General features: G+C 40.4%; 1 pseudogene; it reads right to left on the reverse strand.

The window, feature by feature from the left end:
• Positions 1–519: 519 nt before the first annotated feature.
• LOC114709610 lies at positions 520–27,221 on the reverse strand (annotated as a pseudogene).
• Positions 27,222–27,978: the final 757 nt, after the last annotated feature.

Genomic DNA, 27,978 nt, shown 5'->3' on the forward strand with positions numbered 1-27,978 from the left:
CTCATCTTCCTTGAGTTCCTCTAGTGCTCTCTTTTAGCCCTTTAATCTAGTTTTTTTCGATCTAGTTCTTCTGTTCTCTTTTCTCTGTCTCGTCCTCAAGTTCTCTAGTCAAAATCCTCCTTCTCTCTCTCAGTTCTCCCTCCTCAAGTTCTCTAGGGTATTCAGTTATAAACCCAAGTCATATCGATCCTCTTCTTTTTTTTTTAAGATTTATTTATTTATTATGTATACATTGTTCTGTCTGCATGTATCCCTGCAGGCCAGAAGAGGGCACCAGATCTCATTACAGATGGTAGTGAGCCACCATGTGGTTGCTGGGAATTGAACTCAGGACCTTTGGAAGTGCTCTTAACCTCTGAGCCATCTCTCCAGTCCCCAGGCTTGAATTTTTACAGGCTCCTAAAGGCAGGTAAAAATTTTCCTTAGGCAGTGACCACCAGGCTTTCTTTTACAATCCAAAATGGGAGTGGTAAAAGAGGTCTTAATTAATAAATAAAAGATAGCAATATATCATTTTCACTTGCAAATAGGATTTATTATTCAAATAAATAATAATTTTTAACTCTATTTTACTTTATCCTTGGATGAAAACATGTTTACAATATGAAAAGAAGACAATATTTTACTGATGTAATGTTTCAGCTAATCTTATGTGGGCACCAGTGAGATGGCTCAGTGGGAAATGTCTGCAGTGTGCAAGGCCAGTAACCTCGTCTTGATCACCATATGAAAATGGCTAAAAGTAGACCCCACAAAGTTGTCTTCTGGCCACCACATCTCTGTCACAGTCAAAAACCCATAATCACATACAAAACAGAAACATTTTTATAAAAAAATAAATCTCATTAATGTTACATCTTGCATCTCTGGAAGACAGTACTTTAAGATGAAGTGTTAAATGGATAACTGATGGGGACATGAAAATGCATGGAACTTCAAATACTATATAAATATCCATAGAACATCAAGTTATATTGTGAAATATATAGTTGATTGCTGATAATTCTACATTATTACATCTCTACCAAATAGATGAAAATGCTGCTGGATATACACATAAGGCATTTAATGTTTCTTATATTCTCTTCCATTAAACATTTTAACATTAACATTGTTAAAATGTGTTGACAAAACAGCAAACTGGAGGTACATCATCTACCCTTGAACTTGTACTCATTAGGATCATGAGTTCAATTGTATCCTTGACTAATTACTGATAACCAAGCCAGGCAGTATAACAAACAACAACATCTCAAAGGAATTTGCAAAAATATGAAGAAAAAAAAACCAGGAACAACAACCAACCACCCTTTCACAGATACCCTTACTTGAAAAATAGGATCATACACTTGTTGATATTTAAATGGACCACTTTAGATGATGGGCATCCCATTCTATACACTACAGCAGAAAAATATCTATCACTAAGTGAAAACACAATAGAAGATGAAGAAAAGCCACAGGAGGAATACAAAAATAACTTCACTAAATCAATTGGCCATACATATAACACACTTTAATATCTACTTCAAATATTGCAAAATAGAAACCATAATGCTGTGATCTCAGCTATCAGTTTTGTGTGAACATGGTAAATGATTTACTTATTTCAAGGTTACAATGAAAAAGAAATGAAACAAGCTTTTTTCTGGAAACAGAAGACAACTGTGATATTTAAAGTCTTTACAAAAATCATTTATATGAATAGGGTTTTTCTCTTCTTTGAGTTCTTCCATATTTGCTGATATCAAGAGGATATTAAAAGGCCTTAAAATATTTACAGGACTAGAGATATGGCAGAGCAGTTATGACAAGTTTATTCCCCAGATTAAAGTCAGTTTCTTAACAACTTCCTGTAATTCCTGCTACAAGAAGATCCAAGGGTCTAACCTTCTTGGGTCCCAGCATGCACATGCACATGCACATACCCATACAAAGACACAGTGACATCACATAATTAAAATTAAATCAAATCTTTAAACAAAGTTTCACTCATGAATGTTTTTTCTCATGTAAGCATTCACTCATATAACAGAGGTACTGAGGCTTACTTATGAGTTTTTCTTCATCTTGAATTGATTCATGTAACAGAAAGCAAGCCTGTAGGCTTGAAGTCAGGGAACTCAATCCTTCTCAAGTTGGTAGTCTCATTTGGGAAGATTTAAAAAAAAATACTGCTCTTCTGGAAGAAATATGTCACTGGGGGTGGGCCTGAGAGTCTACATCCACAAACCATTTTGAGTTAGTTCCCACTCTGCTCCAGGCTGAAGGCTGAGGTTGTGAGTTCTTAGCTTCCTGATTTAGCTGCCATGCCTGACACTTGTTGCCATACCACTTTCATGGTGATCTTGTATCACTCTGGAATCACAGGCCAAATTAAACACTTTCATAAGGTGACTTAGACACTATGTTTTATCAATTTTCATGGTGGTCTTGTATCGCTCTGGAACCACAGGCCAAATTAAACACTTTCATAAGGTGACTTAGACACTATGTTTTATCACAGCAATAGAAAAGGCACTAATACAAATCCATAAAGTTTTACACCTGGATGAGTTATTTCATGCAATTGAATAAAAGTGTGAAATCTAAAAGGTTACCTTATCTTTTAATTTCATAGGGCTTTTGTTCATGAGTTTGGAGTTGCAAACAAAATAAAGGGGGACAACATAATGCTTGACTAGATTGTTGACACCTGTCAGATTTTTTTCTTTATAATAAATAATCTTATATAACTGGATGTTATGTTGGCTAAAGATCTTGCCAAATCATTTATGATCAGATTGCCTTCTGTATGAGTTTTTTGAGGTCCTCAGAGACTACTCTGATATGCAAAGGCTTTAACATACCAATTACATGATAAAAGATTTACTCTTGTATAAAGACAACAACTTGACCACACTCACTACATTTATAGGGTTTCTCTGCAGTATGATATTTTTTTCTCATGATTTCAAAAACTGCTGATGATATATGGAAAGGCTTTATCACACTAATTACATTTGTAAGGTTTCTCTCCAATGTGTCCTTTTATGCATTCGAAGATGACTGTGAAGCGCAAAAGCTTCAAAACATTGATTACATTCGTAAGGTTTCTCTCCAGTATGTATTATTTTATGTATTTGAAGACTACCATGATGTGCAAAGACTTTCCCACATTGATTACATTCATAAGGTTTCTCTCCAGTATGTGTTCTTTTATGAATTTGAAGTTGACCATTACTTGTAAAAGCTTTACCACATTGATCACATTCATAGGGTTTCTCTCCAGTATGTCTTCTTTTATGTATTTGGAGATTACTGTATTGTGCATAGGCTTTACCACATTCATTGCATTTGTAGGGTTTCTCTCCAGTGTGTGTTCTTTTATGTGTTTGAAGATGATTGTGGCGTCCATATGCTTTACCACATTGATTACACACATAGGGTTTCTCTCTAGTATGCGTTCTTTTATGTATTCGGAGATAACTGTTATTTGCAAAAGTTTTACCACATTCATGACATTCATAGGGTTTTACTCCAGTATGTGTTATTTTATGTACTCGGAGATTACTCTGGTGTGAAAAGACTTTCCCACATTGATTACATTTGTAGGGTTTCTCTCCGGTATGTGTTCTTTTATGTATTTGCAGATGACTATGACGTGCATAGGTTTTACCACATTCATTACATTCATAGGGTTTCTCTCCAGTATGTGTCCTTTTATGTACTTGGAGATTACTGTGTTGTGAGAAGGCTTTACCACATTGATTACATTCATAAGGTTTCTCTCCAGTATGTGTCCTTTTATGTTTTCGAAGAAGACCATGACTTGCAAAGGCTTTATCACATTGATTACATTCATAAGGTTTCTCTCCAGTATGTATCCTTTTATGTATTCGAAGAGTATTACGGTGTGTAAAAACTTTACCACATTGATTACATTCACAGGGTTTTTCTCTAGTATGAATTCCTTCATGCCTTTGAAGATGCGTGTGATATGCAAAGACTTTAACACATTGAGTATGTTCAGCAGCTTTCTCTCCAGTATGACTTCTTTTGTACCTGCAAAGATAATTGATACATATAAAAAGCTTTACCACATTCATTACAATGATGAATCTTTATATCTGTATGAATTAATTTTACAACTTGGTCTAATTGCAAAGAGGGATCAGATCTCAAGGTTTACACTGATGGTGTTCCCCTTCATTAAGGGTTCTTCATTTTGTGTCTTTGAAAATACCACGCCGGGCGGTGGTGGTGCACGCCTTTAATCCCAGCACTTGGGAGGCAGAGCCAGGAGGATCTCTGTGAGTTCGAGGCCAGCCTGGTCTACAGAGAGAGATCCAGGAAAGGTGCAAAGCTACACAGAGAAACCCTGTCTCAAAAAAAAAAAAAAATACCTGTGAGGGTAAGATCCTTTATTACATGGCTCACATTTATAGCATCCTTTTTATAGATGAGATTTTTCACATATTTAAAGAGAACTGGAAGAACTCAGACCTTTACCATATCTACTGCATTCATAAATTTTCCTATAGTATAAATCATACTACATTTTCAAAGTGAACCAGGACAAACAGAAGTATTTATACCTTCCAATACTCATAGGGCTTTTCTGTAGTGTGAGTTTTTTGATACATTCCCAATGAAGTTGGAAAGCAAATTAATTGTAAACTTGTATAACATTCAACAAGTCTACTCAACATTGAGACTACTACATATCGTCTAATTGTTCTGGCAAAAAGAGAGAGAGATGTTGCTTCTTTCCATATCCCTATGCTCACAGGGCTTGAATCCAGAACAACATATACCTATTAAAGGAAAAATAACAAATAAAAGGTTTCCATATCACATTCACACAGACTGACTTTCTGTTCCTCAGACATGTGGTATAGGAATTAAGGCTTCTTCACAAAAACCTTCTTGATGTTCATAAACTGCCACTCACTAAACTTAGCAAAGTCACTACAAATATCTGAGTAACACTAGCTTTACTATGAACTACTTGCTTATTACAAGATTTTGGACATATACTTATCACCTACTCAACATGTATACCTTTTCCAATATCTGAGTGGTATAAAAATAAAAGGATTTGCAGTTCTACAGCCTACCTCTCATGGGGCTGTGATTCAAATGGTGATATGAGTTAAGGCATTATTTCCTTGTCTTCTTTCTTAAAAGAATGACTTGCAAAGACAGATCACCTTTCTAACAATGAAATACATGGATCTGTGAGAATTTAATAATCAATACACTTCAAGACGTGCTTATTTACATGGTTGCTTTCCTTCAAAACTTCCAGTACATATCAAAATTTCTTCAAATGAATATTTATATCAGCTTGCACATGAAAATTACCTTCCATATCTTCTAGAAGTTTGACAATGTTCTTTAATATTATGGTCTTCCCAATTGTAGCCTAAAATATAGAACCAGAAAATGTATGCTATATTATTAGGAATTGTGCAAAATTTAGGTTACTATCTTCAGCTCACCTTAAAGCCATGCCTGATTTATTCACCTCATTCTTCCTTTCTCAATTGAAATTATGGAAGAATATCAATAACCAAAAAACAGTTGTCTCTTTATTATAAAACATGAAGGAAAATTCAGTCTTACCTATAGCAGTGAGGTTCCAGTAAGTCTCCAACATCACATCTTTGTAGAGATTCTTCTGGGAAAGATCCAGCAAAGTCCACTCTTCCCGAGTGAAGTCAACATGCACATCATCATAGGTCACTGCATTCTAAAATATCCCATACATGTGTACAACAAAAAGTGTGATAGTGATAGCATTGTAAATGCATAATTCTTTGACAATATATTTATATAATTCCAGTGCTTCCCACACTTATTCCATGATTGAAACTCTAATGTAATCACCAAGTTACTTTAGAAGGATAGTGAATAGGAAGCTCGCTTGTCATTTCTTCACCCTTTGAGTAGGATAAGGCCTCAAAAGAGAAATGCCAACTAACAGACATAAAAAGAGAGACAAGGAAATAGATCCAGACAGATCCCTGCACGCCAAGTGATAAGATTAAAGGCGTGTGTTACCATTGCCTGACTTTTTTGTTTACTTATAATGGCTTGATTTTTTCCTCTGATCTCCAGGCAAGCTTTATTTATTAAAGCATAAATAAAATATCACCACATTTCAGCACAAATAAAATATCACCACAACAATGTGCTAACCATGATGACCACTGAGAGGTGCTTAACTATGAGGTCATAAGGTCAAATGTCTGTCTAAGGGAAATAAAGCATGGGAGAAGGAAACTTGTGATAAAACTGTCAGTGAATTATTGTCTAGCTTCTTGGAACAAATTTGAGGAAATAAAACTCAAATTATAAATTTTGTGACTTTCAAGTGAAAAAAAATACAGACAGCCTCAAGTTATTGAGGGCAATCTCCTTAACAGCAAAATTGGTGGTCATATTTTCCATTACATCAATGCCACATCTCTGTTCCTAGACCTAAAACTACCTCTCCACAGAAAGCTCACAAACCAACAAAAACTCAAGGAACGTTTAACAGAATATAGTAAACTTTCTGAATATAAAAATTGGTGAAGGTCCATCATTTTCCAGAGAAACAAGAATATAATTAGATGATAATAAAACTAACTAGATGGTACCACTGGGGGAAAAAAAGAGAGACCTTAACACAACTACAAATATAGATCATGGTCCCTTAAACAAGAATGACAAGATTAGAATCAAAATCAAACTCCAAGAAATCACTGGCCAGAACTCAATCTGTGCACTCCCACTCTATCCTTTGCCAATAATGGAAAATGGGTTGGGTCAAGAGACTATGGCTTTGTATGATGAAAGTACACCAGGGATTACTCTTATCTTTTCTCTCAGGGTGAACAACTTAAACCAGGAAAATAACAGCACTGTGAGGGAGGGTCACACTATTTTGCCCAGATCTTCTATTTTAATTTGGCTTCATCATTAGGTCAGTCCTTTATCCAGATTCTTGGTTTTTCTCAGCTGTGTACCTGAGAAATAGCCAGTCAGGACATTCACTGATGGTCTAAAATTGATATAGACCTTGGTATTATCAACTACTGCCAAAGCAGGAAAGTTTTCCCTTCCTTCTTGCCCCTCCCTTTTCTGCACTGTCATTACATCAAAGTTGGTCAATGAACTCAATTTGTCCACAGGTCCCTCTCAATTAGTTATGTCCCCAATAAAAGTTGGAGAAAGTGGGAGACCACAGAAGTTTCCTTGCGAGATCTGAGTTTGCCTGACACAGCAGAGCTGCATAAGGGGATGATCTGACCATGGGCAAGGTTGTCAGGTGGCTGGAAGGGTCTGCACTTGGCTGTCCCTGGGTGGAAGTCTTTTGCTCCTCCCCTTGGCATTCCTTTAAAAGCCCTTTGGCAGAGACAGTTGGGGCTTGATGGATAAGGATCCAGGTCCTCCCAAGGCTTTTCTATGTTTTGGTCTCTCTCTCTCTCTCTCTCTCTCTCTCTCTCTCTCTCTCTCTCTCTCTCTTTCTCCAGCTATATTTCTATCTAATATTTCCTGTTGCTCCTGATCAAGAATACCCTGGAGGAAAGGTGGGGGAGGGGTGGCCACAGGAGATATTGGAGGACACTCATTAACTGGTCTGTTTTTCCTTCTAACTGACCATTCAAGGCCCAGCCTGGAAGGAGTTGCAGGACTGTCTTCCCAGCACTGGCAGCAGAGGCAAGATTAGCCGTCTTCAAATTAATTTTCAATTACATAGCATGAGGCAAGCCTAAGTTACAGAAGTCATTACTCTAAACAGAAATAGTCACCAGCACTTGAGAAAAAAATGAATGTAATTCTTAATGACAAAGAAACATTGGAAAACATAAGCAAATAAATATTAGAGCAGTAGTGTTCTTTAAAGAAATGAAATTTTAAAATGATGCCAATAATTGGCTTATTTAAATGATAAAGATAGTTTAATACTAAAGAAAAAAAGAGATATATTGATATAGAAGTAACTAACCGTCTTATTAAATAAGAAACACAGAAACAATGTAAAGGAGAAAGCTGAGAGGTCAGAGCTCAGAGCTAAAATCTCACCCTTCCGCCTGCGGTGTCCCAGCTTCCCGAAAGAGAGCTACTTCCTGTCTGTAAATCGATTTTCCAGTCATTCTGCCTTCTCATTGGTTGTAAACCCAAACACGTGACTGCCTCGTCACTGTCTGAATGTACAGCCCCCTAGGTCTTAAAGGCATATGTCTCCAATGCTGGCTGTATCCCTGAACACATAGAGATCTATGGGATTAAAGGCGTGTGCCACCACCGCCACACTCTTGCTATGGCTCTAATAGCTCTGACCCCCGGGCAACTTTATTTATTAACATACAATCAAAATCACATTTCAGTACAATTAGATTACCACCACATATTGAAAAGGAGTAGGCCCTTCCCTAGTAGCAGGAATGTCATTAATAAGAGACTAATTGATCTTGCCCATATGCACATGTTGGCTTCTAAGATCTATAACCTGACTCACAGAATTATAATCAATGGTCTGTGTCTCAAACCTCTGAACTGACTTAACTGTTTCAAGCAGGATTGAACATATTTGCATAGGAGAGTTCCTCATTGGAAAGTCAGTAGACATTGGATCAAGCTTAACTTCCCAAATTGCACACCCACCAATCTAGTCTGTCTTCATTCACATGACATAAATTAATACATACATGATAGGAAAAACAAAGGCACTGACCCTGCTACAATCAGGTTTTTTTTTTCATAATGGAGACTCCAACAGCTGAATGCCTACACTGTTTTCCCCTGCAGTGTATACAATAAACTATTCCTCCTATTCTGGTCTGAAGGCAGAAACCATGCTCCAATTGCAAACCCTTTTCTTGTGACTGCAATGGATAGTCAACAACATGACTCAAATGGACAGTTTTACAACTCTGAGGTGGTACAGTCATTCTAGAATTTTGAAGGTATAATAGAGAGGACAGCAAGGTCACTGACCTAAACAGCAGCAGACCAGGATCAAGGCCACCTGAGTGAACATAAGAGAGTTTGTCACAGAAACATTTTTCTAAAAGGCTGCAAGTTCTCTCAGCCGGTCACCCCAGTCTCTAGGCCCTAGGGATGGGGCATAACCCGTGCTCCCCTACCCCCACCAACAGCAGCCCCAGCTGCAGGCCAGCAGGCAAGACTACTGCAAGGAGGCTTGCCCACCCCTCCTCATTGAACCCTGTAATCTACAAGCCCCAACCCATCCCCAAAACCCATCCATCCCCCCAAGACCTAGACTCTGTCAACTCTGATTAGACCAAGAGGTGAGTGACTGTTCTCCCCCCACACTCCCACCCATTGTAGCTCCAGTTTCAGGCCAGCAGGCAAGACTCCTGCAGGCAGGCCTGTCTACACACACACACACACACACACACACACACACACACACACACACACACACACATACCCGCCGCACTGGATCCTGTAATCTACAAGCCCTACTCCCTCCCCGCAAACCCACCTATGCCCTGAGATCACAACTGCTCCCTAAGTCACAGACTCCACCAGCTCTGATTATACCAAAACTGTTCTCCCAGCTGGTCAGCCCAGTCTCTAGGACCTAGGACCCAGGGCACAACCTGTCCCCCCAACCCCCACCCATTGCAGCCCCAGCTGCAGGTCAGCAAGAAAGACTCCTGTTGGCAGGCCTTCCCATCACCATCATCCACTGGACTCTGCAATCTACAAGTCCCACGCTGACCACAAACCCACCCATGTCCTGAGACCCCAGCAGCTCACTGAGATACAAACACTGCTTGCACCAATGGGAGGAAGAGGTGGCTAGATGCCAGTGCAAGGGTACATTCAAAAACATAAAGTGCAATACGGCACCACTAGAACCTAGTGGTTCCACTACAGTAAGAGCTGAACATGTTAACATAGAAGAAGCAGAAGGGAGACACAGAATCTGCCAGCTCTGCTTGAACTAGGAGGTGAGTGACTCCTCTTCCACCTACAGAGTCCTACCTCTAGGACTTAGGTTCTGGGGCATAACCTGTGCCCCTCCCAACCCCATCCATCAATGCTCCAGTTGCCAGCCAGCAGGAAAGACCCCTTCGGGCAAGGTTTACTATAACAACACCCCACACTGGACACTGCAATCTACAAGACTCACTCCCTACACCAAAACCACCCATCTCCTGTGACCTCAGCTGTTTCCTAAGACACAGAACCCACCAGCTCTCATTGGACCAAGAGTAGCTCTTTCAGACACAGAACCTCTTACGCCTATTGGAGGAAGAGATGGGTAGGCGCCAGTGCAAAAATACATACAACAACATAAAGAGCAATATGGCACCACCAGAATCTAGCAGTTCTACCACAGCAAGACTTTAACATCACAACAGAGAAGCAGAATAAAGTAATCTTAAAAATAACTTTATGAAGATGATAGAGGTCTTTAATGAGGAAATGAAAAAATCCTTTAAAGCAATTGAGGAAAAGACAAACAAAAAAATTGGAAGAAATCAGTAAATCCCAAAAGTCAAGAAAAAGCAATTAAACAGGTGAAGGAAACAGTTCAAGACGTGAAAATTGAATTAGAAACAATGAAGAAGACACAAACTGAGGGAATGCTGGAAATAGAAAATCTGATTAAATGAACAGGAGCTACATATGCAAGCATAACCAACAGAATACAAGAGATAGAAGAGAGACTCTCTGGTGTGGAAGATACAATAGATGAAATAGATTCATCAGTCAAAGAAAACACTAAAGCCAAAAAAGTCATCACACAAAATATCCAGGAAATCTGTGACACCATGAAAAGGCCAAACATAATAGGGATAGAAGAAGGGAAAGAATACCAGCTCAAAGGTACTGAAAATATATTCAACAAAATCATAGAAGAAACTTTTCCAACTTAAAAAAGGAAATGCTTATGAAGACACAAGAAGCTTATAGAATACCAAACAGACTACACCCCCCAAAAAGTCCCCTTGCCACATAATAGTCAAACTACTAAACATACAGAATAAAGAGAGAATATTAAGAGCAGCAAAAGAAAAAAGGCCAAATGACTTATAAAGGCAAACCCATCAGAATGACACCTGACTTCTCAATAGACTCTGAAAGACAGAAGGTCCTGCACAGATGTTATGCAGACACTAAGAGACCATGGATGCCAACCCAGACTACTATGCCTAGCAAAACTTTCCATCACCATAGACAGAGTGCACAAGATATTACAAGACAAAACCAGATTTAAACAACACCTATCCACAAATCCAGCCCTACAGAAATCACTAGAAGGAAAACTCCAACCTAAGGAAGTTAGATGCACATATAACAACACAGGAAATAGATAAGAAATACACACACACTACCACCAAAAGATACGAGGAATTAACAATCACTGGTCATTAATATCTCTTAATATCAATGAACTCAATTCACCTATAAAAAGACACAGGCTAACAGAATGAATATGAAAACAGGATCCATCATTTTGCTGCATACAAGAAACACCTCAAATTCAAAGACAGACACTTCCTCAGAGTAAAAGTCTGGGAAAAGACTTTCCAATCAAATTGACTTAAGAAGCAAGCTGGTGTAGTAGCTATTCTAATATATAACAAAATAAACTTCAAACTAAAATCAATCAAAAGAGATGAGATGGACATTACATATTCATCACAGGAATAAATCCACTGAGATGAAGTCTCAATTCCTGAACATTTATGCCCCAAATACAAGGGCACCAACATATGCACAAGAAACATTACTAAGGCTTAAATCATACATCAAACCCCATACACTAGCAGTGGAAGACTTCAACAGCCCACTCTCACCAATGGACGGGTCTGCCAGACAGAAACTTAACAGAGAAATAAGGGACCTAACAGAAGTTATGATTCAAATGGACTTAATAGATATCTACAGAACATTCCACCCTAACACAAAAGAATATATCTTCTCAGCACCCCGTGGAACCTTCTCTAAAATCTACCACATACTCAGTCACAGAGCAAATCTCAACAGACACAAAAAAATTGGAATAACCTCCTGTATTTTATCAGACCACCATGGCATAAAGTTAGAAATCAACAACAGTACAAATTACAGAAAACCTACACTCATGAAAACTGAACAGTGCTCAACTTAATTACCACTGGGTCAAGAAAGAAATTAATGACTTCTTAGAATTCAATGAAAATGAATGTACTACATATCCAAATTTATGGGACACTATGAAAGCAGTGCTAAGAGAAAAATTCATAGCATTAAATGCCCACATAAAGAAGTTAGAGAAATCTCATACTAGCAATTTAACAGCACACCTGAAAGCTCTAGAACAAAAATAAGCAAACTCACCCAGGAAGACTAGACACCAGGAAATAATCAAATTGAGGGCTGAAATCAATAAAATAGAAACAAAGAGAACAATACAAAGAATCAATGAAACAAAGAGTTAGTTCAATAAGATAGATAAGCCCTTATCCAAACTAGCCAAAAGGAAAAGAACATCCATAATTAACAAAATAAGAAATAAAAAGGAGATATAACAACAGACAATGAGGAAATCCAGAGAATCATCAGGCCATACTTCAAAAACCCTGTACTCCACAAAATTGGAAAATCTAAAAGAAACGGATAATTTTCTGGATGGGTACAATATACCAAAATTATATCAAGACCAGATAAACAATTTAAATAGCCCTATAAGGCCTAAGGAAATAGACAGTCATTGAAAGACTTCTAAGCAAAAAAAGCCCAGAACCAGATAGATGGTTTCAGCACAGAATTCTACCAGAATTTCAAAGAGCTAATACCAAATCTCTTCAAATTGTTCCATACAAAAGAAACAGAAGGAATATTACCAAACTCTTTTTATGAGGCTACAATTACTCTGATACCCAAACCACACAAAGATGCAACAAAGACCAATTACAGACCGATCTCCCTCATGAACATTGATACAAAAACCCTCAATAAAATATTGGCAAGCTAAATCCAAGAACACATTAAAAAAAATTATCCCCCATGACAAAGTAGGCTTCATCCCAGAGATGCAAGGATGGTTCAACATACAAAAATCTGTCAATGTAATACACAATACAAACAAATTTGGAAGAAAAAAGCCACAAGACCATCTCATTATATGCTGAAACAGCCTTTGGCAAAATCCAACACCCCTTCCAGATAAAGGTCTTGGAAAGGTCAGGAATATAGGGAACAAACCTAAACATAATAAAGGCAATTTATAGCAAGCCAACGTGTTAAGGCTACTTCCTACTTTCTCTTCTTTGATCCACTTGTATTTGAGTTTTGTGCATAGTGATAGATATGGATCTGTTTGCAATCTTCTACATGTTGGTATCCAGTTATGCCAGCATCATTTGTTGAAGATGCTTTCTTTTTTTTTTTTTTTTTCCATTGTACAGTTTGGCCTTCTTCGTCAAAAGTCAGGTGTTCATAAGTGTGTCAGTTGATGTTAGGATCCCTACACTGAACCTGATAGAAGAGAAAGTAGGAAGTAGCCTTAACACGTTGGCTCAGGAGACCACTTCCTAAATAAAACACCAGAAACACAGATAATGAGAGCAACAATTAATAAATAGGACCTCCTGAAACTGAGAAGCTTCTGTAAGGCAAAGGACATGGTCAATAAGACAAAATGACAGCCTACAGAATAGGAAAAGATCTTCACCAACCCCACATCTGAAAGAGCGCTGATCTCCAAAATATATAAAGAATTCAAGAAACTAGACATCAAAATAACAAACAATCCAATTTTAAAATGGGCTACAGATCTAAACAGAGAATTCTCAACATCCTTAGTCATCAGGGAAATGCAAATCAAAACAACTCTGAGATACCATCTTACACCTGTCAAAATGGCTAAGATCAAAAACACTGATGATAGTTTATATTGGAGAGGATGTGGAGCAAGGGAAACACTCCTCCACTGCTGGTGGAGTACAAACTTGTACAGCCACTTTGGAAATCAGTATGGCAACTTCTCAGAAATTTGGGAATCAATCTACTTCAAGATGCAATGATACCACTCTTGGGCATATAGCTAAGGCATGCTCAATCAAACCACAAGGAAACTTGCTCAACTATGTTCATAGTAGCATTATTTGTAATAGCCAGAACCTAGAACCAAACTAGATGATGTTCAACTAAAGAATGGATAAAGAAAAGGTAGTACATATAAACAATGGAGTATTATTCAGCTGTAAAGAACAATGACATGAAATTTGCAGGCAAATGGATGGAACTTGAAAATATCCTGAGTGAGGTAACCTAGACTCAGAAAGACAAATATGGTACATAATCACTCATAAGTGGCTACTACATGTAAAGCAAAGGATAACCAGACTACAACCCACAGTTCCAGAGAAGCTAGGGAACAAGGAGGACCCTAAGAGGGATGAATGGATCACCTTGGGAATGGGAAATAGATAAGATCTCCATGAGTAAACTGGGGATGGGAGGGTAATCGAGGGGAGGGGATAGGGGACAAGAACATGAAAGAACGGGATGGTTGAGGTGAGGGAGGGTTGGCGTGGGCAAGCAATGAAAGAGATCTTTATAGAGAGAGACATTATGGAGTTAGGAAGAAACCTGATACTAGGGAAATTCCCAGGAATCCACAAGGACAACCCCAGAGTAGACTGCTAGCAATAGGGGAGAGTGCCTCAACTGGCCTACTCCAGAGCCTTCATCCAGTAACTGATTGTGGGGGGCCTGCCCCCAATTTTTCCCTCCACGCTACTCTTGAGCACAGAGAAATGAGGAATATGTAGATTAAAATATAGAGGGAGAGGCCGGGCGGTGGTGGCGCACGCCTTTAATCCCAGCACTCGGGAGGCAGAGCCAGGCGGATCTCTGTGAGTTCGAGGCCAGCCTGGACTACCAAGTGAGTCCCAGGAAAGGCGCAAAGCTACACAGAGAAACCCTGTCTCTCTCTCTCTCTCTCTCTAGAGAGAGAGTTAAAAATATGATAGCCTCCGGAGGGTCTGGGTCAAAACCCACCAGCCCCTTCTGACTCTACTAAAGGGCTTTTAAAGGAATGCCAAGGGGTGTAGCAAAAGACCATCATAGCCAAGTGCAGACCACCCCAAACACCCGGTGACCATGCACATGGTCAAGCCATCCCCTAATGCAGCGCTACTGTGTAAAGCAAGCTCAGATCTCACTAGAAAGTTTTTGTGGGCTCCCACAGGTCCATCCTCTATTTTTTTAAAGAGCCCATCAGGCCCCATCAGATAGCCTGAGGTCTGTATTAGGTCATCCCCTTCAGCCAGACAACCCTTACCCATCTTGGACTTTCCATCAAGTGCCCTCTGGCTTAGATTGGGAAGCTGGCAAGAGAAAGTAGCCCATCCTTGACTCTCAGCCTCTGGTAGGAGGGAGTACTGAGCTTAACTTAGCTCTAGCTCAGGTTACTATTGAGTTTACAACCTCCACAGTAATCTCCATAGTTGCCACACCTCCCAGTACAGGAGTAGAGGATTATAAAGATGGTATATCTTTTTTGGAATGGGTCTTAAGGTGTTTATAACAGCCTTAGCTGTGCCAAGACCTATTTAAATCAATAAATCTTGATACAAACCACATCAGACAAATTACAAACTTAAAGAATCCCTTAGCTTTTACCAAACTCTGGTTCATTAACATCAACATAATTCTAGTATAAATGTTACATATTTACAACTATCATGACTATTTACTACACATATTTACAACTAGCATGGCCATTTACTATATGTATCTACACTTCTTACAAACTTACATCACTATACATATTACAACTTCTTTTTGGTTTTTTTTTTTTTTTTTTTTTTTTTCAAGACAGGGTTTCTCTATGTAGCTTTGGAGCCTTTCCTGGAACTCACTCTGTAGACCAGGCTGGCCTCGAACTCACAGAGATCCGCCTGGCTCTGCCTCCTGAGTGCTGGGATTAAAGGTGTGCGCACCAATGCCCAGCTCCATATTTACAACTCTTTATAATCTTACTTATTTATACTTCTTAAAAACTTATATTCAAGAGCAAACTTTATATAATTATCTTATAAACTTATATTCATAAGGAAACTCTATTAGCACATATCTCTTAGAAGAACTATTTACCAACCTTATGTTTAACTATAGAACTATACAGACATCTAGAACTAAGTTACACTAGTAAGCATCTAAAAGAGATTTCTTAACATTTAGAAGAGATTTCTTAGCTAAACTATTAACAAGACAAGAAGTACACAACTCATTTCTAAAGTTCAGAAGTTATAGTGAAATTCAGAGTTTATAGTCAACTTTGATATCATGCTTAAAGTTCTTGAGAGTTTGAAACAAGAGTCTAATTTGGCTCTCTCTACCCTGTGATTTAGTGAGTTCTGTTGCTATGGAGTTGTAACACTTGTTGCTGGGAGGCTGTAACACTCTCAGGAAAATGCCACTCCCCAAAGTCACCATTCCTGCCGAGCTCTCTCTGTAACCAGCAGAGATGCGCTCAGTGACAGGCTGTTTCTAACTAGGGGCTGTCCCTTTACCTAACTCACTGCAGCTCCCCTGTGCCACAATTCAGACAAATGTTTCTATTACAGTAGAACTTTCAATTTGCTCTACCAAAAAGCCTTGCCTCAGAATGAGGGTGAAATTACTGTATTGAGCTGCCATAAAGCTCTTAGCAAAAACTCCTTGTGCAGCTAATACACACTATCTCAAGCCTGCACTGATTTGCTACTAGTCACACAAAAGCGGTATGGCTTTGAGCTCCATTTCTTTTCAGCTTTTCATTGGAGTTGACATTCAACAAACTCAATTTTCCCCCTTCTTAATTTTTAAAGGTTGTCTTTTAAGTTTACCATGAGCATTTTTTAATGATATCAATGTTTTTCTCTTGAATCTTAAGCCTAACTCAATCTCTCAAGCTCCTGAAGCAACAATCTCCCAGTGTAAGGACCATTTTCCCTTGTTTTCTAAAGGGTTTCAAAGTTGCTTGTTGATAAACAGTATTAGCATTTTAATAATCTTCTTAGAGGCAAGCTGTTCACCTGATCTTCATTCTCATGAGGTAAGATTAAGCTTTCTGACATTGCTTTGGAAAAACAAAAACAAAAACAAAACCTGCATTTGGAGCTGAAAAAAGAGTTTCTGAGCAGTATCACCATTTTGATCTGATAAAACTACATTTCCCATGGTGCCTTTCTCTATATCACCATGCTGTTCCATTAGATACTATGTTTCCCAGACTGCCTTTTGAACTACATTTCCCAGGTTGCCTTTCCGGTACTCCACATTTCCCATTTCTGGTTACATGGCTAAAGTCAAATTTCAAGTTTTTGTCCTTTCACCACAGGAGATCTTTTTCTTCCCTAAGCTTGCATTGACAGGTGTATTTCCTTCACCTGACACTGTCCCCAAGCGGGCTGCATCTGTCTGCCCACACGCACTCAGTGCTTATTGCCAGAAGCAAAAACCCTTCAGGGCTTCACTCCCTCTCCTCACCGGGTCAGTGAAAGAAAATGAAAGCATTTGAAACAAAGCTTTTTCAGAAAGATCCTTTCCGCAATAGAAAATAGAGCTTTTTCAGAGAGAGTTTTTTTCATAGCTCATGCCCTGCCTCCTTCATTGCAGGGAGGATTTCAAAGCCTCCACTGCTTCCTCCACACCCTCAGACCCTCCCCAGGTCCTGAACAGCCTATGTTACAGCTTCACCTTGGGGAAGCTGTCCCTGCTTTGGCTTTCTGCCTGCACTTTCCCCGAGAATCTACGGCTAGGCTATCTAGCCTCAGGGGATTTCTGTCTAGGGTCTGAAGTATCTGCTGTTTTTCTAACACTCGCTTGAAAGAGACAGTGCTAGCAGAAAGAATATCTTGTTCCAAGAGGTCTTTTGTTTTTTTTTTTTCTTAGAGCAAATGACAGATGATTTCCCATACTGATATTGTTTCCAGGTGAGTTAAATTCTTGCCCTTCCAGAAAGAGAATCTGAGGAAGAAAGTTCTGAAAGGCTTCTAGTTTTTTAGAGAGAGATTAAGTTTTTCCCAAGAAAGTTTTCAGTTTTTGAGAGAGAAAGACCACCAAGTTTTCTGAAAACTTCTGTTCTCTAAACTTTGGCTTCATGGCAAAGAGAAAACTAATTATGTTGTTATGGTGTTGTACAAGTCTTCTCAGGCTCTGCTGGTAGAGTGGAGGGTTTTGTTTCTCCCACATCTGCCTCAGAAAAAATTTCCTCCTGCGTTTTAGGGCTTAGATCTAAACTGTCCCAAATCAATGCCCACAGGCCAAAGGCTTCCACAGGAATCTTTTCTGGCTCATATTCTTTATAATGTTTTTGCATTTCAACCCCAATTCTGCATTCAAAGTCCCATATTCAGTCTGCATTCAAAGTCCCATATTCAGAAAACCAAGGACACAGTTCTTCTATGAACTCCAAAAACCTCTGTACTTACCTTAACCCCTCTATTTTTTAAACTTTCTACAAGTGACTCTTCAAAGGCTTGCTTACTATTTTCATGCCCCATTTTAACACTAAGGAAATTCTACTCTTATTCAAAATTTTTCTCACACTATATTCCACCTTTCATAATTTTTATTATAGATAGGAGAGAGAAAGAAAGAAACTTTGATAAAGAGATACATCTATGCTGAAGCCTTATTCAGGTGTCTTTCGGCCCCTCATTCTTCCTCCCAAGAACAAAACCCTCCATCTTCACTTTCACCACAAAACTGGACCAGTCCAACCGCTTCTCATGGGGCTTTCTCCTCAAGCTTTGCCAAGTCCCTGGGTCCCGGTTCAGTTGCTCCATCTGTGGGAGACTAGTTCCCACATTTATTTACCCCATGGACTATTGAGGGGTGAGGAATAAGAGATTTAGATAGGCCAGGCTGTGGTGGCACACGCCTTTAATCCCAGCACTCGGGAGGCAGAGCCAGGCGGATCTCTGTGAGTTCGAGGCCAGCCTGGGCTACCAAGTGAGTTCCAGGAAAGGCGCAAAGCTACACAGGGAAACCCTGTCTCAGAAAAAAAAAAAAGAGAGAGAGAGAGATTTAGATAGAAATATAGAGGGGAGAGAATAGAAACACAGGATAGCCTCTGGTGGGTCTGGATCCTTATCCACCAACCCCTTCTGTCTCTACTAATGGGCTTTTAAAGGAATGCCAAAGGGTGGAGCTTCCCCCAGCACAGCCAAGTACAGACCACCCCAAACACCCGGTGACCATGCACATGATAAGCCATCCCCTAATGCAACCCTGCTGTGTAAAGCAAGCTCAAATCTCACAAGGAAGCTTTTGTGGGCTCCCACAACTAATGGAAGCAGATGTAGAGATTCACAGCCAAGCAACAGGACAAGCTCTGGAAGTCCAGTTGAAGAGAGGGAAGAGGAATTATTATATGAGCAAGGTGGATCAGGATCATGATGGGGAAATCTACAGAAATCTACAGTGCCCTTAACCACTGAGCCATCACTCCAGCCCCAACTCTGACCATCTTAATGGCGCTGATGATTGTGAAACGAACAATGGTGTTGTCAACAAGCCTGAACTTGACTCATTTGGTAATATTAAACTTATAGAATTTGACAGGAAGAGTCCCAGGAACAACTGAACCAAGCTTGTAGGAACTCACAAACTTTAGACCAACAGCTGTGGAACCCGCATGGGACTGGACTAGGCCCTCTGCTGATGGGAGACAGTTGTGTAGCTTGGTCTGTTTGAAAGGTTCCTGGCAGTGGTATCGGGATCTATCCCTGGTGCATGAGCTAGCTTTCTGGAGCCCATTATATTTGGTGGGACACCTTGCTCAGCCTTGATGCAGGGGGGAGGGGCTTGGACCTGCCTCAACTTTGCTGACTCCCCATGGGAGCCCTTATCTTTTTGGAGGAGGGGTTGGGGGGTAGGTCAGGGGAAGGCTTGAGGGGAGCAGGAAGAGGGATAAGAGGGGAATCTGTGGTTGGTATATAAAATTTTAAATTTTTTTTAAAAAGAAAATTAGGTGATTTACAATCATAATGTAGTTAACCCAATATATTGGATTTACACTTAAAGGATAGTAATAGCCTTAGGATTACTTTACTCAGCACTTGTGCTAACTGGGCATTATACTTCTGCCCAAACAGAGAGGGAAATAAACATGGCAAGGCAGGACCATAACAAATTACACCCTATGACTCATAGAAACTTCAACAAGAAAATGAAAGAGAATATAAGATGGAGCAACTCTATGATATTGATCTGCTGGGCCAAGACACCCAGGACATTGTTCCTAGGACTCTTTCTGTCAAATTCTGTAAGTTTAATATTACCCAATGAGTCAAGCTCAGGCTTGTTGACAACACCATTGTTCATTTCACGATCACCAAAACCATTAAGATGGTCAAAGTCAGGGCTGGAGAGATGGCTCAGTGTTTAAGAGCACTGACTACTCTTCCAGAGGACCTGAGTTCAGTTCCCAGAACCCACATGCCAGCTTAAAACTGTCTGTAATGCCAGTTCCAGGGGACCTAAAACCCATGGCAAAACACTAATGCACATAAAATAAAATTTTAAAAAAAGGTGGCCAAAGTCGGAGATGTCATCACTTTCATCACCAACCATATCTGCAGTACCAGGAACAATAAATGAAACAGCCACCATACCAACAGCAACTATAACAAACAAGCCAAGAGTAAGGCATGACATTGGTGACTTACCCTGCTACCCTTTGGATTGATTCCCACTAGAATCTCACATACACTAGGAATGCAGTCAATGTTCCATATGTTCATTGTGAAGCTATTGGGAATACAGTTTGGTATCACTATTGTGATGAATGAGAAAGGCTAATGCCCATATTGCACCAATATTGAGAACCATAGGCACCAATGACCAAGAGGATGCTGAAAACATACATTTTTAGGAAAGAAACACATTGAAATGCCATTTAACATAGATTTGTAGAACTATCACAGTAACATCAGCCATCTACAACTTCCACTGAAGAGAAATAGCTTCTGGAAGGAAGGAACATTGTCAAGAGTTTGTGTTTCCTTGCCAGGTGGTGGTTGCACATGCCTTTAATCCCAGCACTCAGGAGGCAGAGTCAGGCGGATCTCTGAGTTCAAGGCCAGCCTGGTCTACAGAGCAAGATCCAGGACAGGCACTAAAACTACACAGAGAAACCCTGTCTCAAAAAAAAAAAAAAAAAAAAAAAAAAAAAAAAAAAAAAAAAACCAAAAATGAGAAATAGCTCTTAAATCATCCTTCCAACTTACAAGGAACAACAAGGGAAGAATAAGATTTGAAATGCCAGACATGGAAATAGTAACAAACACAAAATTCCTCCCAGCATTTTGTCCTCAGATTTATGGCAGATGAACCCTGTATATTTAGAGGCTACCAGTACAATAAAACTACCAGGACTGCAAATGAAAATGTATACAACTATCCAGATTGAGACCAGAATGAGGAGCCAGTTTGCTTGACTGAGGAGACATCAACATCAACCACAACCAACCCATGTGAACCCATAATTTGGCATAACTGTACCTTGACCCAGACACTGATAGGAGAACACCATGCAAACATTTTCTCTCTTGGAATACAATAATACCATTACCATGTGGATTCAAATGCCGAAATTCATGTTTTTGGACTATACCCAGAACTGAGTATGTCAAATGTGACTATAGTGTTTGTGGCCAAATTTCCCAACATACCCTACTATGATGAGATGGACATATGGAAGAACCACCTGCTAGGGAAGGCAGAAAAGGATTCATTTCCACCTATTAATGACTGGCTGGAAATTACAGCACTGGGTACAGAACATTACAGATTTCCATGACCTTGAGTGACCTGCTGCCACAACCCTTCACATCTTACAACACCCTGTGGAACTATATAAACCCTTGTAAAAGAAAATAAAGTGGCACCTTGATCAGAATCTAGACTTGGTGTCTTTCCTTTGTATCTCCTGTCCCTACATTCCCTCCTTAGGGTGGTCGAGAACCCGTTGAAACCCTGCAGGCGGGGCAAGTAACAACAACAAAACTTGGATGGAAGGAAGGAAGGAAGGAAGGAAGGAAGGATCACTGGGAATATGATTCATCAATATTAAGAGTCTATATGGTGGCGTACGCCTTTAATCCCAGCACTTGGGAGGCAGAGACAGGCAGATCTCTGTGAGTTCTGAGGCCAGCCTAGGATACAGAGTGAGTTCCAGGAAAGGCAAAAAGCTACACAGAGAAACCCTGTCTCAAAAAAACAAAACAAAACAAAAAATGAGTTTATATATGATCAATTTGTACCATAAATTGAATACAATTCAAAGACAATGCCCAACAATTTATTAACAGGAAAGTTGATGCCAAAGCTACATGCAACGTGGAAACACTCAGAATACTCAATGGGATTATTTAAAAAAAAAAAATAGTATACACATTGGCACAATGTGACCTTTATATTAACCACAAAAGCTACAATAATCAAGAATGTATAAATATTTATGATGGAATAAAGGGGACAGAGAGAAAAAGCCAAGAACAAAAGCAGGAAAATACAGTCAACTTTTAATTAAAAGACCTAAGAAAACTCAGCCAGGAAAAGTGTGATTTTGACCAATGTTAGCCAGCTACCTATGATTCTATGTGTACATAAATTTATTAACACAGACTTCACAATTCCCACAAAATTAACTCAAACTGACCCTTAATCTGTTATGTTTCTGACCCTCCAGCTACTGACATTTCTCCTAGAGATGCCCCATGATCTAGAGCCCCATCTGCCAATGGAGGTGATCTTCTCCAGAGTCTACTATGGCTCTACAGCCCCCCCTATCCTTGTGGTTTCAGGCAAACCCAGCCCCAATGATACCCAATCACAAAACAGTGTAGAAGAATAATTTAGTTTGCTTCCTGACACGTGGATTATGATACAAGATGTGGCATCTGACCTATGCAACGGCCCAACATCATACAAACTTCAGAAACCTCTGCAGCTCAGAAACACCTCTTGTCCCCTGGAACTGAACTTCCCTGAATCTCAGTCACGATGGCTGGCAGTAGAAAGTTAAAAGCATTCTAATCATGGATTGCTGAAGGATGATCCCATTCATTACTTTCTACCAGTTTCCAAACTATCTGTAACATTTATAAGACAAACCTAAAAGTGGAATGCAATATTCAGAACTTATAGAAACCAGGTCTTCAGTTTTCCAAACTGTCTTCTCACTGCACACCAACAACAATGTCTGTGTGCACACTGGACAGTGATATTACAAGCAGTATGGCCTCCCATGCCAGGTAGCAGAGCCTCCCCCTCCCTAGGGAATCCACACTCAGCAAGGCTCAGAAGCCAAGGCCCACTGTCCAGGTAACCACAGGGACCAAAAAAACCACAGTCTGGCTCACAGTCCATCCCAGTCCCAGCAGCCAGGACTCTGACATCTCAGCCAACCTGCTCTTTCCTGTCTAAGGGCAAAGGTGCCAAATTCACCATAGCATGTCTTATGGTCTTTCTTACAGCTCCCTACAGCATAACCAGAGGAGAATCCTGGCAAGAACCTGTAAGCTACCTCCCGCTGGTGCTCCTGACTGCAAAGCCTTCTCAGAGTCCCTCATTGGCTACGGCCACCCAGCTGGGCCCCAGGACATTAGCAGCTCCCCTATTTGGTGGGCAGAGAACAAATGACTCAGACATCTAACACAGGCCTTCCCAGCTCTGCCCTTCCACCCTATGGTACAGGGCTCTAGTCTGGGAAATTAGTATTTTAGTAGAATCTTCCAGTCTCCCAAAGCACTTCCTGTTCCTCTTTCAAGGCACAGGGTCCTTTGTGTGCACATCCCATTACACACTCAATGTCCAGGGCAGCCAACCCTTTGCTTCATAGCTGGGAAGTCCTAGTCAAACACAGCTCACATTCAAACAGTAACTGTTGTTAAAGCAAAAAGAGGCCATGAATTAGAAAACAAGGAATGGTCTATGGAAGGGCTTCAAGGCAGGAAATATAGGATAGAAATGATGTAATTATAATCCCAAAAAAAATATGTTAAAAAGTTGTAACAGTCTTTATGGCATGTGGTCCAGAGACTACAGATTTGGAGCACACCAATTACTACTCATGCATGCCATTTCTCTCAGGTTGTACATCTTAAATCTGGACATGTTAGGCAGGGCCACACCATTTTATCCAGTTCTTCTATTTTGGTTGAACTAGTGTAACTACAGTAATTTGGTTTCATGATAGTTCAGTTCTTTATCCAGATTCTTGATTGCCTGATCTGTGGACCCAAGACATGGCAGTCAAAACATTTTTCAATCATCTATCCCTCTTCATTTTTAGGTTCCCAATAAAATCTAGAGAAGTTGAAGGACACTCATACACTGCTCTGTTTTTCCTTCTCACAGACCAGTCAAGGCCCAGCCTGGAAAGAGTTACGAGGACTATCTTTCTAGCACTGGGCAGCAGAGGCAGGATTAAATGTTCAAAGCAATTCTCAATTACACAGTGTAAGACAAGCCTTAGCTACAGGAGACACTGATCTAAACCAGGGGTTCTCAACCTGCCTAACGCTGTGAACCTTTAATACAGTTCCTCATGTTGTGGTGACCCCCCCTCCCCAATATAAAATTACTTCCACTACTTCATAATTATAATCTTGCTATTGTTATGAATTATAATATAAATATCTGTGTTTTCCAATGGTCTTAGGCCACTCTTGTGATAGAGTCAGCTGATCCATGAAAGGGAGCCATAACCTCCAAGACTGAGAATCACTAAAATAATCTGATATAGTACTTAAGAAAAAAATGAAATTGAATTCTTAATGACCAGGAAACATGGGGAAATAGAAACAAATAGAGATTAGAGCAGTAATTAGCTAAAAGAAAATGAAATTTAAAAAATGACAATTGACTTTTTAAAATGATAAAATAATTGGAAGAACATTAGACTATCCTGACTTTGAAACAGGGTGGGCACTTCCCTGGTAGAGAGAATGCCATCAATAAGACATTGTATGACTTTGTCCATGTAAAATGTTAGCTGCTAAGTGCTGTAAGCTGACACAGATTTATAGACAATGGCCTGTGTCTTAAAACTCCAAGCTGACTTAATGTGTCAACCAGGACTGCACATATCTACATAGAAGAGTTCCCTAAGTGGAAATTGAGTACTCAGTGGTTCGAGCTGTGCTCCCTAAATTGTACACCCACCAATGCTGTCTGTGTTCATTCACATGGAAGGAATTAAAACATGCTGGGAAATTACATAGAAAGTCACTAATCCTCTTCTATTGGGTCCTTCTTTATAACGGAGACCCCTGCAGCTCACTGCTCTTCAGTCTGTGATCTGGCTACTGTCTAGTCTGCTTCCCCCTGCAGTGTACACAGTACACTGTCCCTCCTCTTCTGTTCTGTATGCTCCACATACAAATCTTTTTCCTGTTACTGCAATGGACATCCCACTATGTGACTCAACTGGTCATTTTAGAACTCTGTGTGGTGCTACAGACCTGTAATCCAAGAATTTAGGGTGGTTAGTCAGGAGGACAGCAAGGGCAATGCCCTGTGGGGCTACAGACATGGTTCAAATCCACTTCAATCAACTGGAGACCTTGACTCAAAATTATTTTTCAAAAGGGCTGGAGAGCTGGGTGGTGGTGTTCCACGCCTTTAATCCAAGCACTTGGGAGACACAGGCAGGTGGATCTCCGTGAGTTCAAGGCCAGCCTGGTCTACAGAGTGAGTTCCAGGACAGCCAGCAGTGTTACACAGAGAAACCCCGTCTGGGGGTCAGAAAAAGGTTGGAGATGCAGCTGTTCTAGAATTAATATACCTTTATGGCACACCAGGACTTAATGTTGCATGTGACCCTTCAATAACCCATTGAGAAGCATGTTAGAGGCCTGTTTTGAATGGGGGGTGGGTCTTTTGGCTGGTTGTAAATCAATGTTGCCTCCTTTGTTAAAGGAATATAGCTTAATAACTGATGAATCCTGGGGAACAGACATTTACATCCTATCACACTAATTACTAACAGGCATGGTCAGCATACTATTTATCTTTGGAGTATTTGGGAGGCAGCCCTCCCTTAGCTAAACTCTACTTTGTGTGACTCAAAAGATTTGATAAATCCTAACACCATCAATTCTACTCTTCTATATCACAGTTGAGCAGTGGAGTGCTACTTTACACAGGAGACACTGTTTACAAGGTTAACTCCAGACGGATCCCAAACCTAAATGTTAAATATTAAAAGTGCGGAACTTCTGCAACAGAGCAGGAAGATCTGGGCTCTCCGAGTTTGGTAAATCTGCCTTATGATCCCAGCACTGCAGGCGCCTGCATTTCACAGTGACGTCAACAAGGGGGAAATTTCAAAGCACAGACCTGCTCCCAACACTCTGCACGGACGCAGCCCAGGGAGTGAAGTTATTCAGAGGCTGCCGCATGGCCCTGAGAGTTGCAAGGACCATGCAGGACCACACGGGACCCGGCAGGAACACGCCGAACTCAAGCTTCTGCCCGCTGGTTCCCAGCCAGCCTCTGGGAGAACCCACCACACCGGCACCCGCGGATGAGCCGGCGGTTGACCCCAATCTGGGGACAGCAGCCCCTAGCCCACGAAGGCCGCTCCTCCCAGTCTGGGGGCAGCAGCCCCTAACTCACCATTGTGCGACTGCCAAGCTTGCAGGTGCTCCCCGAAGCAGGACCTAAGGAACAGCACACAGGACAACTTCCGCCTTCCTCTATGGAGGAGCATAGCCAGGGACCTGGAGACTAGAAAAGCCCTCCCATCTCTCTGGCGAGTCCGCTGGAGGCTCTGATTGGCTAGTGAGGTCTGAGTGACAGAACCGGGTGAGCTGAAAGGAAAGCACAGAGGTTCCCACCCCTGGCTTCCACCCAGGCAAGGACCTATCCCAGATTGGATGCAAATTTGTGCCAAATTCCACAGCATACTCCCAGTTTTAGAGAAGGAATTCTGTTTTTGCTCTATGCATCAGGGCCTTAGAAAAAGTTCCCAAAGCCTAGGAAGGTTTCCAAACTCGATGAGACCTGGTTTAACAAGTATCTTCTAGAAGTTCTGCACTTCACATTTGACATTTAGGTGTAAGATAAATTTGCAGTTAATTTTGTGGAGGTAGTAAATGATATCTCAGGTACTGGGTAACACTCCACTACTAAGCTGTGATGTAGAAGAGAATTGTGTATAAAAAGATTTACCAATGTGCCGGGCGGTGGTGTCACATGCCTTTAATCCCAGCACTCAGGAGGCAGAGCCAGGCGGATCTCTGTGAGTTCAAGGCCAGCCTGGGCTACAGAGTGAGTTCCAGGAAAGGCGCAAAGCCAAAAAGAGAAACCCTGTCTCGAAAAACAAAAACAAAACAAAAGACTTACCAATTCTTGGGAGATAGTAAGTCACAAAAAGGAGAATTTAGGTAAGGGAGGGCTGCCTCTAAAATATCCCAAAGTAAGTAGTATGTTAACCAGGCCTGTTAAAGATTAGGATGCTAGGATGTAAATGTTTGTTCACCTTTTATGTATACTGGTATTGGTCACATGTCTGTGACAAAAAGTGCTAATTGGATGCTGAGGAAACATATCTCTGTAGTAAGCTGGGGCACCACAGTTTGAAGAGGAATTTCTTCCTTGTCTTGTACTGGATTCTGTAAACATAAATTTGATGGTGTTTTGTTATATATTTCCTGTGTATTTTTATCGCCTACATACATCCATTAAAAAAAGCATGGTTAGCCGGGCGGTGGTGGCCCACGCCTTTAATCCCAGCACTCGGGAGGCAGAGGCAGGCGGATCTCTGTGAGTTCCAGGACAAGCTCCAAAGCTACACAGAGAAACCCTTGAAAAAGCATGGTTATAGTAGTGATGCCATGTATTATATTAAGACTGCCTTGTATTTTCTCTAAGGTTTAGTTTAACAGATTGTACCTAGGAAATATTAATTTATTACATTATCTTATACACAGCTTCTATTCAGCTTTCTTTTATTTAACTGTTGTTGCTCAGTGCTAT

The sequence above is a fragment of the Peromyscus leucopus genome, chromosome 17 (genome assembly GCF_004664715.2).
Source record: "Peromyscus leucopus breed LL Stock chromosome 17, UCI_PerLeu_2.1, whole genome shotgun sequence".
NCBI lineage: Eukaryota > Metazoa > Chordata > Mammalia > Rodentia > Cricetidae > Peromyscus > Peromyscus leucopus.